This window comes from Acanthaster planci, linkage group LG03, assembly GCF_054643075.1.
Source record: "Acanthaster planci isolate LZ-2023a linkage group LG03, COTS_SCS, whole genome shotgun sequence".
Classification (NCBI taxonomy): Eukaryota; Metazoa; Echinodermata; class Asteroidea; order Valvatida; family Acanthasteridae; genus Acanthaster; species Acanthaster planci.
This window is the reverse complement of record NC_141779.1, coordinates 3,671,928-3,686,712: the sequence shown is the minus strand read 5'-3', so window position 1 is coordinate 3,686,712 and position 14,785 is coordinate 3,671,928.

The following is a 14,785-nucleotide window of genomic DNA, read 5'->3' as shown; positions in this document are numbered from 1 at the left end:
TGGGGTCATTACTTGATAAATGGCAGTTGTTGGCTTTAAAGTATCTAAAACCACCGACACTAGAAATGCCACCTCGTTTTGCCCATTGGAAAAATAAGTGTTTATCAACGTCCGTCAGTAGCTCCAATTGAACTCAAGACAACTTCAGTTGTCTGGATCTAAACCATAGTTGGCCTTGCAAATGCGTCTAAAGTTGTAAAAAACAGCCACGAGTGACAACGCGCCGGTCTGTACTTAAAGGTTGTGGTAGTCGCCGAAGTTTTTACAGTTAAACGTAGACCATACTCTTTGGGCTCTAGCGTATTCTTCTGGAGTTACACTTTCTTGTTTGAGACCACTGTAAAATTTCTCCCACTCTGGAAGTTTTGTTTCTTGAAATTTGTCAAACAAATCCATGAATTCTTAGGGATAAACTCCTTTTTGCAAGAGAAGCTTGGAGTTTCGAGAAAACCGGTCTTTCAGCAACCCATAAGAGTCAGACTCACAGGGGCAGGCTTTCACTAGCTTGTCAAGTGAAGTTGCCATGAAGTTAAACGAGTCTATAAAACGCAGTTGGCCTAAAGAAAAAATAATGTATTTTTCAGAGTTTTTAATGGAATTTATCGTCTCTAACGTTGACACCGCCTTGCATAATCAGATGGATGTCGTAGTTTTCTAGATTGTGAATAACAACCAGAATTACAATTTGGCTAGGCACAGTCTGGAGTTTGAGATTGCAACAAGCATGCACTGTGCCTCTGAACTTATCCGTCACGTGACAGTGGTCAAAATCAAACACTCAAAATCAGCGTAAATCACGGAAGGAGTCTTATTTGTGTTGATAGTTTTAAACTGCAACAGGTTTCTATCCATGTCTGGAAATAACACTTTCGGAGGAGTGCAGTCTGTACCTTGGCAGTCTTGCTTGTGCACGTCTAACTTTTTTTGCTTAGAAAAATGTGACAAACAACGATAACAAAAATACTTTTTGGTAGCCGACTTCACTAGATAAAAGTCGAGAAAAATCTTTGATCCAACACTAGTGAAACAGTTTCTGGTTTGGTGCCAGGTTGTCGGCTAAACAAGAGTAAGTACACAGGTTCTTCCGAGAGGTTCTCTTAGACACTCATAGAGCAAACACCTTGTCTTCTTTCGGATATCTAATATGTTGATTGCCAACTTGTTCTAGGTTTAGATGCGAGCGACTTGAGACCGGGGGGGGGGGAATTAATGTTGTTAACATGTAACCCGTCCGACTCTGTGTCATACATTTTAGGTTACATTGCAACTGGGTTTTGACTTTATCGTTGGGGATGGTGGATTACATTTTAAAACCTACAAGATTTGGACCTTTTGTGCAAACTGGAGAAAAATTTCCACGTGAGGATTTTTCCCTGCAGTAACCGCTTCAGCCATCTGAAAGCAATAACATGATCTGAAAACTCAAATTTAGAGGGGAAAATACTGAAGGATTCACAAAGAAAAAATTTCAGACCAGTCTCTGAGTCTCATGTGGATTATGCACGGGGTGTCAAGGGTGTCCGTACATATACCGGTATATGGAATCCTTTCTGGCTAATATCCTACTCATGGCCACACATGTATTCTGTTACTGCCCTGTCCAGGACCCCTTGCAGGGTTTGAGAAAATTGGCTTTTGTCATTCTTGATGCTTCATACGATTAGTGGAGTAGAAAAATGTAATGACATAGCCAGCACGTCGGTCTAAAAATTTAGTAACTTGAGATACTTTCAGCCTTATCAAATCCCAGTGAAAGTGAGTGCAAGAATTTGGTCAAGTTAAGGAGATGAACTTCTATGCATAGTACATGTGTAGGTGTACCATTGTATCTTGATTTACTTTGACCAAAATGCAATGTCATATGCATGTGTACATGCAATTGTTAGTGCATGTACGGTAGAATTCAGCTGTGTACATTTGGAAAATATCTTGTTTCTGCTCACATTGAGCTGTTCAAAGATTCAAAACCAACTGTTTGTAAGTTTGACTTTCTCTGATAAATGAAGAATTTTGTTTCTGACAGTTTGTTCATACTTTGAACTGTTCTTCAAAGTATCCATCTTCAGCCTACATGCATATCCTGGAGTTGTTTTAGCTAATGTCTTGCAGTCATTTTGGCACCATTTTTTCAATGAATGTTAGACAGTTTCCTTGCAAAATGCCTACTTTTTCAAGATGGATCCCATGTTGCAGGAAGGTGTTACCTTTTTTTCAGTGGTTGTGCTCTCTGAATGGGCTGACGAGTGTGTGAATGACACATATGTGTATGTATGCAGTATAAACGACCATAGCAAAATCATTGTCACATTGAATTGAAACATAATTGATTTGTTTCAACGAGACTGGTCATGGGATAGCTGTGATTTCTAGGGATCACGCCCCCACCCACCCATCTTCAAGGTCAAAAAGTGACCCTCTGATCAACTCCTATAAATGAACTTCAAGTACTTGTGTTTGATTAATGTATGTTGAAGCGTTTCTACCCGTAGTTGTGTTGTTAATGTGGCCTCTTGTCTTGTACGGTATTTTCCAGGTTGTACATCAGTCACCATGGATGCTTCTATGGATGGTCTGCCCACCGCTGAGCGAACAACGTTAGTGTCCATTACCGGTGCTTCAACAGTACTACAGTCAGCAATCTTACGCCTCTCACATAGCAAACAAGGTAAAGCAATTTATATGATAAACACCTGACAGAGGAGAGCCCAGAATTTCTCATTGATGGGATATTGACCCCATTGGCTTAATATCCCCTGTCAAGAATTTCTCAGTTTAGCTGAAAGTGATAAGCGGCACTGAAAAACCAACTCACCCAGCTTCATTATTTCAAAATTCTAAGAATTAGTTTGCATTTGAATGGGCAAACTTAAGGGTACCACTAGTCAGCTGCGAGTGAATCAGGGCTGGATGCAATGGCAGTGGAGCATTGAGATCCCCCAAGCAATCTCCTTCGTAAGAATAGCCAAGCAGCATGATTATAGAGGGCGCTTTCTCCAGAACACAGAGAATGGTTCTTCAGAAAGACATCGCACTCTGGAAACTAGTGAGTCCACAGTCAGTGGAGCATTAATTTATGAAGCATTTCTTATATTACTGTCTGATTCACATGAATGCGAGTGGAACACAGAATACTGTAATCCATGTCCCACATACCATGAAGCCGAATACATCTTTAACCCCCTTAACGGCAGGATTTTTTAACCATATCCTGCCTGCCTGCTGGAATTCATTTCCCAATTTTGCTAAGGGCAACCACAAACACCTAGCTTGGCCACCAGGCCTTATCTGCCAAGTTTGCTGAGTCACATACTGCTCGGCTCTGTGTGGTCATGAGCCTTGCTGGGGTATTTGGATCCCATCCAACATAATACCAGGCACCCAGCACTTGCCTTGCCCACGCAACAACACTAACTACCCAAGGACGCTCTGTCACAGCGGAGAGTGTAGCACCCGCTGAATTCACACGCTCTATGCTTGCTACAGGCAGGCACTGTGGTTCGTGTGCCCGCTCCCCAGTAGTCCATGCATGCACAGCATCAATGCCTAGCCCCCACTTGTACATTGAGTGCGCTTCACAAGTTTTTATTTCATCTAATACCCAGTCAAGATTACCCGTAAAATTTGCCTCTTAAGTTCGCACGTAATTTTCTTGCAAATTTCTGAGTTTTGTTTTTGCAAGTTGTATTCAAATCCCCTTTCTGAATGTAATGGTTATATAAAACAGCCCCTTCTAAGTGAACTTGGAACCATCCCATGAATATTATCTTCCCCAAATAATCTTTCCCATAATTATAAAATAAACAGACGCAAGAAAAACACAAGACAAATTTTTCTCACTTTTCTTCTTCTCTTGATGACTTGTCATTTCTTTTTTCTCATCTTATATTTGCAGTCATATTTACACTTTGTCTGTTACTGGAAACTTTCTCCTAAAATAAATGGATCCTTCGTGTAAAAAGGAGATTAGTTGCATGACACAATGTCTTGAAATGAGAGAAAACTCTTGTGAAAAACTTAGCCAAAAAAGACATCGAATGGAGAGTAGTTGCATGACACGATGTATTGAAATTAGAGAAAACTCTTGTGAAAAACTCAGCCAAAAAAGGACATCGAATGGAGAGCGATTGCATGACACGATGTCTTGACATTAGAGAAAACTCTTGTGAAAAACTCAGCCAAAAAAGGACATCGAATGGAGAGTGATTGCATGACACGATGTCTTGAAATTAGAGAAAACTCTTGTGAAAAACTTAGCCAAAAAAAGACATCGAATGGAGAGTGGTTGCATGACATGATGTCTTGAAATTAGAGAAAACTCTTGTGAAAAACTCAGCCAAAAAAGGACATCGAATGGAGAGTGATTGCATGACATGATGTCTTGAAATTAGAGAAAACTCTTGTGAAAAACTTAGCCAAAAAAAGACATCGAATGGAGAGTGGTTGCATGACACGATGTCTTGAAATGAGAGAAAACTCTTGTGAAAAACTTAGCCAAAAAAAAGACATCGAATGGAGAGTGGTTGCATGACACGATGTCTTGAAATGAGAGAAAACTCTTGTGAAAAACTTAGCCAAAAAAAGACATCGAATGGAGAGTGGTTGCATGACACGATGTCTTGAAATGAGAGAAAACTCTTGTGAAAAACTTAGCCAAAAAAAGACATCGAATGGAGAGTGGTTGCATGACACGATGTCTTGAAATGAGAGAAAACTCGTACTCGTGTAACTCGTTTTCTAGTTGGAGGAATTTCTACAGCAAAATGTCTTCCTATCAGTCTATCTGGACCAGGAAGACAGGATGGTCTCCCTCTAGATCGATACAATGGCAAATTTGGTGCACGCAACTCTAAAATTTCATTCACTAACATATTGTCTAAATGACAAATAACTGTCAGTGCTACCGATTTTCTTAGCCACAAGATAAGAGTTTACAAGAGCAACATCAAGCAAAAATAAGAACACTTTTTTATACCATTTGATTGATTTTCTGACTGAACGGTGTGACGATGCCAGCTGGTCTGCAATGTCCCCACCCTTCATCCCCTCGTTGTAGTTGAGTCACACTTTGGTTTTTCCAAAGCGATGCCATTTGCCGATGTCAGCTGTATGCATCGTGGACAGCATATGGACACCTTTTTTGTCTCGCCAGACCAAGGCGAGCAAGCCTTGGTCGCAGGAGTGGTGAACAACATCACCTCTCTCGAGTTTCAAGGAGCACAAGTCCTTGGGCATGTCTTGACAACTTTTTCTTACCGTCCCAACGACGTTCGTCTTCTGGTCATGTAGTTTCAGGTACAGTTTGGGGCTGCTGAACCAGTTGTCCGGGAAAATGGTGTACCCTTTGCCAAGAAGATCGGCATTCAAGTCAAGTACAATTTTAGTACTTGCCAGTCCAACAGTCTGGTGTTAACCGGTGTAAATTTTGAAGTTCCAGGTGTATCCAGTGGCAACCCCCATGCCCTGACAGACACGATACACCTTGATGCCAAACTTCACATGGTTCTTGGGGTTGTACTGCTTGGACTTCAGTCTCCCTTTGAATTTCCAAAGGGACTTGTCGGTAGTAATGTTGCTAGACGGAATGTAGACGGACTTAAACTTCTCGGTCAGTTTGTCTTCCACTGGGCAGAGCTTGTAGAGTCGATTGGTTGTACGTGTATCTGCATGGCTGTTATAGACAAAATGCAGATAGGACAGCAAGTCCACAAATCTGTCACGTGGCATGGTATCAGGAAAAATGGGAGTCTCAAGTATTGAGTCCAGTTGGACTTCATGTCGGGTTTCGGCATCAGTCACATGACAATGGTCACGGACAGGAACACTGACATCTCGTCTGGTGTTGTGTCGGACCAGCTTCGCATGTGACTTGGACTTGCTCCTGGTTGACTTTTCGGGTGTTCAGCGGCATAGCGGTTGGTCTCGTTGGCAATGTGCAACGTCAGCTCTGGGGTGAAGAACTGCTCTTAGATTTCGAGAGGAGTGCTGTTCTTGTCCAGTTCTTGCACTTGAACACCCGCAGTGTCTTGAAAGACATGTCGGCAGAGGAAGTTGTCATCATGGTTGCCCCTTTAGAATTGCTGTCAGTAGTTTCAATTTCTGAGCTATGTTCAGATTCCGACGTGAAATCTGAACCACTAGTCGAAGTTTCCTTTTCACTTGAAGATATCGTGTAATGTAACTGAAGGGCCGGGAAGCAGCCAGGCAAATATACACCCAGCGCTACAGAAAACACTGCTTTTTAACGAAACAAATGCCCAATTATGCTGAACAATGGCCTGTCTATATCCCAAGTGCATGGTGCTGGAGATAATTTGAATAATTTGTTTTGTTTGTAGTTCATCAGTAGAGCAGACGTCTTTGTGAAATCTTATCAAAACTGATATGACTGAATTGATACAAAATTGGAATGAAAAGGAAGAAAAGGCATTAATTTTGATGTCGAAACAGACAGGGTGAGTTTAATGTGAGGAACACATTGTAGTTAAATTAAATGGATTAGACTCAAGTCGATAGTAACCAAAAAATACGAGAATCTTATCTCAACATCTTATCGCAATCCTCCTCTAATTTTTGTGTTTGTTCTGAGATGCAAGTTTATCTGGAGTATGCTGTACCCATTAATTCATTTGTGTTCAAATCACAGCATACAAAGTAAATCTTGCTTTTGTAAGACGAACTGTCGGGACATATCTATGCACGCATGTGGATTCAGTAGACTTCCTTCAAGGCGCAAGGCTTTGCACAGTGGCCGTCTCTTCAGGCATGCAGTAATGCCAGTTGTCCTTCTGTCAGACTTATGGAGAGACCGTGTAGAAATCTGGAACATTGATTACTTTGCATTCATGAATACCCCAGACAGTCTCCCTAATCAACAACGTGCAACTGGATCGTGTATTAACATTTGATAATGCCCACTGAGAACTGATAATGCCCTCCGTGTAAATCACGCACTGGCACCTGGATAAGAGACGGTTTAATCGATTCTGATTGGTCAAGAGTCTGTGTGCATATTGAGATTCTCTTGGACAATTTGCTGAAGAAATATACCCTAAAATTGATGGGGTGTTCGGGAAAGGGAAAGTAAAATTCTTGAACAGCATCCTTGGAAATTTATCTTTAATATATTGATTTTCTTTGACTCTCTGTCTAAAATTGTATTTATGATTGGGAATAAATATGTGCTTGGTCGGCACATTTAAGACTCTGCTCAGGAGAATGAACGCTGATATAATGTCGCGTCCCTTCTCCTGAGCTGGTCTTATCCACATATTTATTTCCTAATAAAAATTTTGCCCAGCATTGTCACTTGGCCTCTGTGATGGCTACATTGCTGACGTGTGTGGGTTCACTTGAAGAGAAGCTGCCAGTCTGTACATGTAGATTTGTTAGTTGTCTTGGTCGACACATATAATTTCTCATCCAACCTGTCCATCAGTACCACAAAACATCCCCCGACAAAACTGTAGTAGGAAAACATTTGCCACAAAGTCACATATGAAATACATGTGTCTGCTTTAATTCAAAGGATGGATACTTTGAAGACGAAAGATGCATTTCACAACGTGTTCATGTACCTAAAAGAGGGTAGCATTGTTGATGGGCACAGTCCTTGACATCAGCTTGAATGAATTGAGGCAGCTGCAACGTGTATTTTCACAAGATTGCACTTCACAATTTCACTGTCGTGAATTTAAATCACAAATACGACTCACCCCACCCACTGAAATAAAGTTCTTGATTTCTGGAAGAACTAGCTGAACTCTTCATTGAAAAATTTCGATACTGTGATTTTTTTCACGGTGATCTTTGATTGATAAGCTTTACATTGTCAAACTTTGATCAGACATGTACCGGTACATGTATATCACTACATGTATATCACTGATATTAGTGGTTCCCACTCCTTCCAATTTCATGCATTTCATCTATTGACTCAGGATACCAGATTGTCAATGCTATATACAGCTGTGCAAGGATTGTAAAATTGAAGAAAAAAGGAAACCTTTTGATTTTTGCTTACAGTGGTCATAAATTTTAAAATTTTGCTGTGACAAAGTTGAAAGTTCATTGCATTGCGATAGTAAACTTTGAAATCTGCATAACCTTGATGATACAGTGAATGGGGACTGGTTCATTGTCTGATATCCACTGATGATACAGTGAGTGGGGACTGGTTCGTAGTCTGATATCCACTGATGATACAGTGAGTGGGGACTGGTTCATAGTCTGATATCCACTGATGATACAGTGAGTGGGGACTGGTTCAATAGTCTGATGTCCACTAATGATACAGTGAGTGGGGACTGGTTCATAGTCTGATATCCACTGATGATACAGTGAGTGGGGACTGGTTCATAGTCTGATATCCACTGTCTCATTTTGTGTTTGAAAAAGGACAAAAGGAACCACATTAATTGTGACGTGTGATGATAAAACTTAAATTTATTACTCTTTGTAAATAATGCAAAGCTTTTCCTTGCCAATCTAGATTCTTGGCCTTCCCGTATAGGCCAAATCAGATAAACCTGGATAAAACTTTTAAAACTTTTTAGCAAAAGGAAACAAACTCAAGTTTCTGCTTGATACCTTTGAAACCTTTCTGTTGCAACCTTTGAAAGTCTGGGCATTAAGGTTTTTTTATGGCACCCGTAAATTGCTGGTTTATTGGGTGACATCGTTTAAAGGTCTGCAAGTTCTGAAGTGTTTGTGAGTTAGAAAGATTTGTAAAGGTGCAGTACATGCCACAATATTAATGGTATGATTGTTACTTTGATTCTCCCTCAGGTTGATGAGAGACACCGTCTTCTTAGATGCCTGCAGAAGGGATGCCCTCTCCACTTTGAACAAGAGTTCTTGGACTTATCGAAAAAGTAAGATTTTACATTCCATTAATAGCACAAGTTCTTCAGGCCAATTTTAAGGTTTTGTTCACTTCAGTGCATGTTTCTGACCCCTCACTTCATGCAATCCTCCTGTTGGCTGGTCACAGGGTTAGAGGGTACATGGAAGTGGTCATTACTTCACCAGTCTGGCTCCTAGCAGTTCAGAGTGACTGGCTCCTAAAATTCGATACCCAGGTACAGCGCACGTTACAAAATGCCGCTACATCGAACACACTGGCATACTGCACCCACATCAGGCATACCAAACACTCTGCTTAGGTCTCCAAATTTCTGTGCACTTTACCGAAGGGCAAAGGAACAATAGCCAACACACAGTGTGATCACCTACGTAACTGGATTGCGCTAAATGTTTATAAACAGTACCACCATGTGTAGACCGCCTTGGCCACAGTGATCACATACATGTATATTCCCACGGGCAGCTGCAACCGCGTAGTACGTGCAACCGCTGCATGTTTGACTATCGTAGGTCCAGCACAACATCACAGGAAAAATGTCAGTAGTATACATGTACGGTACTTGTACACAATGTATTGGAAAGTTGTTCAAGTAAACCGGAGGATTTGTGCAGAACATCTGGCTTCCTGTCATCACTAAAAATGGCCAGGCTTTTTATTAGAAGAAGTTTAATCAAAACAGAAAATGCATACAAGTAGACAGCTTAGCTTTGATGACTTGCCTCGCGGAAATCGTTGGTAAATGTTCAGCTAGTTTTGATTGTGCCAACCACACTTGCCCAAACTATAAACATTCGTAACTTTGCCAACTTCAGAATGGTTCCCGACCCATTTTTTACAGTTGCAATGTACTGCGTAGCAGCAGGAACCGTTGTATTTGTCACCGCATGATGTCTGAAAATTTTCAAGCAGTGACTCAAGGAAAATTTGATTTCACTTCACGATCGCAACCTCCAGTGAAAACCGTACACCCAAACTGAACCATGCAAAGAAAAGAATACACGTTGTACATTGAACAAAATGCAACAATTGTGGTGTTTCATGCATTTATTTTCAACTTCAACTTTTTTTTTAAGTGCTGGCTAAAAATCATCATGCATATGTACATGTATTTGTGAGGCGGGTCACCACATTTGAAAGGGCAGGAGCCTGGAGCTTATGGAATGAAAGGAAATGAACATTGCTACATGCACATGTATACCAAACCCTAAAGTGAACATTTTATGTGGACCCCATTGTGTTCGTTGTATCGGCATTGTACCACAGTGGAAGTGTTTCTCCTTGCCAGTAAATGAACATCATAAAAAAAATAAAACTAAAAAAGGTGTCACATCATTTTATCCAAGACAACTGAGATTTCGTAGTGTTAATGCGGTGACTGTGACAACCCTTCTACAGAGTATTTTGTGAATTTCTCATCCCCTAATCTCATCCTTGTAATCTGAAAAAGGTTTAAAGTTGGTCAGAAAAATGGTGCTTTATTTTAAACTAAATGCTATGTGACTGTCGCAGAAGGCTTCAACTTTTTAAAAATTAGGCACTGCAGTTTTTAATCCTTCCCAAAATGGGGGAAAGGCTTACTTTCGGCATTTTTTCAATTTTTTTTTTTTTTATTTCTTTCCTTTTTTGCTCCAACTTGTTCACTCACTCGCCCACCACCCGACCCGCCAAAACATTTTTTGATATAGTTATCTGCACCTTACAGCATTCATGGTTACCAAATGTGTCAACCGCAAAAGCAGGCATTTGCTGGCAGGATTGAGCATGTCCAGTGACCTCTTCCTCTACTCGAATTCAAAATTTGACCTGCATGTCTAATGAGGGCTGTCAAGCTGGTTGCAGACAGTGTTTGGGCAATGCCCTTTCTTCAGGTCTTTGGCTTGTTACATAATAAGGTGCAGGTTCTTCAATGGTGAAAAAGCAGCATCCAAAAAGCCAACACATGTAGTGCCTCATGGAGGAAGGAAAAGACATGGGTAATTCCAGAAATTAGGGGTCCAAAAGTGTGACATTTTCATGTTCCTGTTACGTCTGACCTTTGTCATCTGACATGGAAATATCACCGGAATTGCATTCAAACTATTACTATATGTTTGGCAGGTAATTTGCATAAAGTTATCACTCTTGGAAATTAGCAAATGTGTTCTGAGCTTACAAAATCATGTCAGATAAGACAGGGACACAAAAAATGGACCCCAAATTTCTGGAATAACCCACATACAGTGTACATGTACAATGTACCTGGTGTTTGATCTGAACTGAGCAGATACTGGTAGGAAAGCTTTAACACCGACAAATTGTCCTTCTGGTTTGTGCATCTCAGTTTATTCGGGGAATTACAGGTTTTTGAAGATCACATTAATAGTTTCTTTTGCATCTTCAGTGTCTTTGTAATAAAGTGTAACAAAAATTGCAGTGACAAGTTTTAGACCTGTTGTGCATGTACATGTACATGTGGGAAAGAGTTCCACACACAGACATCACTTGACACCCTGTGCACGAAATCTGTGAGAATGGTCTCAGAAATGCTTAGTGTATTTTTCCAACTGAATGCTTCAGTATTTTTCCTGATGAATTTGACTCATAATTGAGCCTTATCGCAAATACTGCATGGGTGATTTTGCACAATGGCAGAAAGATATTTTGGAAGGAAAAAGGAGCAATGTTTGGTACTTTTTCCTTCTCACAATGTCGTTGTACCATTGTGGAAAATCATCCATGCAATATTTGCGAAAAGGCTTATGATGATGTATTGTACCATGTCTGTGTACCCAGAACTCTTCCTGACATGTACTTCATTCTCAAAGCATTATGTATAATATATAATTCCATTTATTTTTTAATTGCTTTTAGAAATCCAGTAGTTCCCGGCACAGCCACAACAGTCTACCCTCATCGTGCTACCATCAGCAGAGGTACAGGGACCAGAAGAGGTCGGCGTGCACCTGCTCCACTTCGCTGCGCGTGCCGGTGGCCATTAGGAACACAGCGCAGGTTGGTGGGCTGCATCAATGTTACATTGGTTGTACTTGTGACCGGCGGAGCAATGAATTCAGGAAGGTCGGAAAGGGGTGAGTTGTTATCAAGTCATTTTCTTCTTGTCTCAAGAATGTTTCATGTCACTTCTTACATGTACATGCATCAACCCATGTGGGTGTTAGCTCATTTTCACGCATGCCGTCACAAAAATTACAGCAGCAATAAAAAACAAAAAAGGTAACAAGTTTGTCAGCTTTCAAATCCTGGCGCTGTATATCTTGGCCACCCAAACAAACAATAAAAATACTTGGCAAAGGGCTGCATTAAGTGTCAATTTTGGGGGGTCAGTTTATTTACATATGTAAATCCCGGCGCTGCAAACATGTACATGTATGATTTGTGGTTGTCAAATTTCAAGGTTTTTTGGTCAGTTTCAAATCATAACAATGTCACAAGTCCAGCTTCATGTTGGCGTGTTTTTACTTCAAGTGTTTAGAGTAAACAGGTAACGTTGCACTTCAAGAAATACACTTGGCTGTACAGTTTAAAGAGTATTTCCTCCAATCATTGGATTTTGTTGATGAGATCCTTCGTGTATCTACACAGTCAATATTAAGTGTAAAGCCTTACATTCAAATTTTCATTATGTCAGAGTCAACCGAAACATAGGTGAGGAACTTGTCACTCAAATCCTGTTAATTTGCTATCAAACCTTTTTTGTACTCAAAATGGTTTGGGCAGCCGTACCAATGCACATTTATTTAATAAGTTTTCTCCAAATATTTATAAACGATTTGTTAGAACAAAGTGGAAGCAAATTACAATCATTACAAATTTGTAATCATTCACTTGTTGCCAATTATTGAAGTTATACGTGTTCTTCTCACTCGACTTTTTTTCCCACAAACTGAATGTTACATTGAGTTGGAAAGTCATCAACATATTTCATTGCATCTGATGTAATTCAAGACCTTTTTGATTGGACAGCCAGATGTATTCCTTGGAATTTGACAGTGCTTGGCCAATTTTTAACACTTGAAGTAAAAATTTTCCAACATGACACTTGACTTGTAACTTTGTTTTGAAACGTGACTTGGAAGAGACCAAAAAAACTTGATATTGTACCTGTACAGTGACGTGAAACTTTCTTGAGACTTGAAAAAAATGACCAGATAACGACTCCTCCCCTTTTTGCCTTTCTTAATTCTTTGTTCCTCCCGTTGCAAGTACCACCATTGCAACATTGATGCTGCCCCCAACTTGTGTTGTATTTCCCAATGGTCACTGGTACGCAGGGGTGGGGCACTGCGGGAGGGTGGGGTGCCGCGCGGCGGAGGGGAGGGCCGCGCGGCGGAGGGGAGGGCCGCGCGGCGGAGGGGAGGGCCGCGCGGCGGAGGGGAGGGCCGCGCGGCGGAGGGGAGGGCCGCGCGGCGGAGGGGAGGGCCGCGCGGCGGAGGGGAGGGGCCGCGCGGCGGAGGGGAGGGCCGCGCGGCGGAGGGGAGGGGCCGCGCGGCGGAGGGGAGGGCCGCGCGGCGGAGGGGAGGGCCGCGCGGCGGAGGGGAGGGCAGGAAAAAAACAAAAAAAGAAACAAGAAGGAAACTTTTCTATGTAATTACTTTATTTCTTTGATGTAGTACACCTTGTGCCATATTAAAACAATGAATGCTTCCAATTCCAACCCTCCTTCCTCACCAAGCGCCCTTCCCAGACGCGCCCAACCCCTCCCCGACGTGCCCACCCTCCCCCGCCGCGCCCCACCCTCCCCCGCCGCGTCGCGACCCTCCCCAGCCGCGTCCCAACCCTCCCCCACTGCGCCCCACCCTCCCCCGCTGCGTCCCAACCCTCCCCCGCCGCGCCCCACCCTCCCCCGCCGCGTCCCACCCTCCCACTCTGTGCCCCACCCTCCCCTGCGTACCAGTGACCATTAGGAAATACTACACAAGTTAGGGGCAGCATCAATGTTGCAATGGTGGTACTTGCAACGGGAGGAACAAAGAATTAAGAAAGGCAAAAAGGGGAGGAGTCGTTATCTGGTCATTTTCTTCTAGTCTCAAGAAAGTTCCATGTCACTGTACAGGTACAATATCAAGTTTTTTTAGTCTCTTCCAAGTCACGTTTCAAAACAAAGTTACAAGTCAAGTGTCATGTTGGAAAATTTTTACTTCAAGCGTTAAAAATTGGACAAGCACTGTCAAACCTGAAGGAATACATACAGCTATTGAATTACAAGGGTCTTGATTTATGTTGAAGAGGTCCTAATTTGATATAAAATTGAGTTCTGTAAGAATCCTTGAAAGTATGGGTTTAAATTCAGGCAAAAAACCAGAAGTGACTCTTCATAATTGCGAGGCATGAAGTAAAAGAATACAAAAGTATTATGTTTGTTCAGCTGTGAAAAAATTTTTTTTTTTAAATTCCGACTGCAGGTTTGGAATGATGAGACAAGATGGACCCATTGAGTGTCTGCAAGTACTAACTAATATTTTGTTGATAAATTATAATTGATCCGCTGTCGTAATCATTTTGATAAAATCTTGTTGATACTAAATAAAAGAAGAATTAGGTGATGAAAAGTTATTGTTGATGTCTTGGTTGACTATTTTGACTTAAAACTTTAAATGTGAAGCCTTAAAAATGATATTGACTAAGCAGGACCTCATCCAAAAATCGGAGAACAGGCAGCACCTCCTAAACTGTACAGCAAAGTGTATTCCTTCAAGTTCAACGTTACCTGTCCACTCTAAACACTTGAAGTAAAAACATGCCAACATGAAGCTGGACTTGTGACATTGTTATGATGTGAAATGCGACTTTAAACTGACCCAAAAAACTTGAAATTTGACAACCACAAATTATACATGTACATGTTTGCAGATCCAGGATTTTCATGTGTGAATAAATTGACCAATATAAATTGTAAAGTTTTGCAAAGCGCCATATTTATTT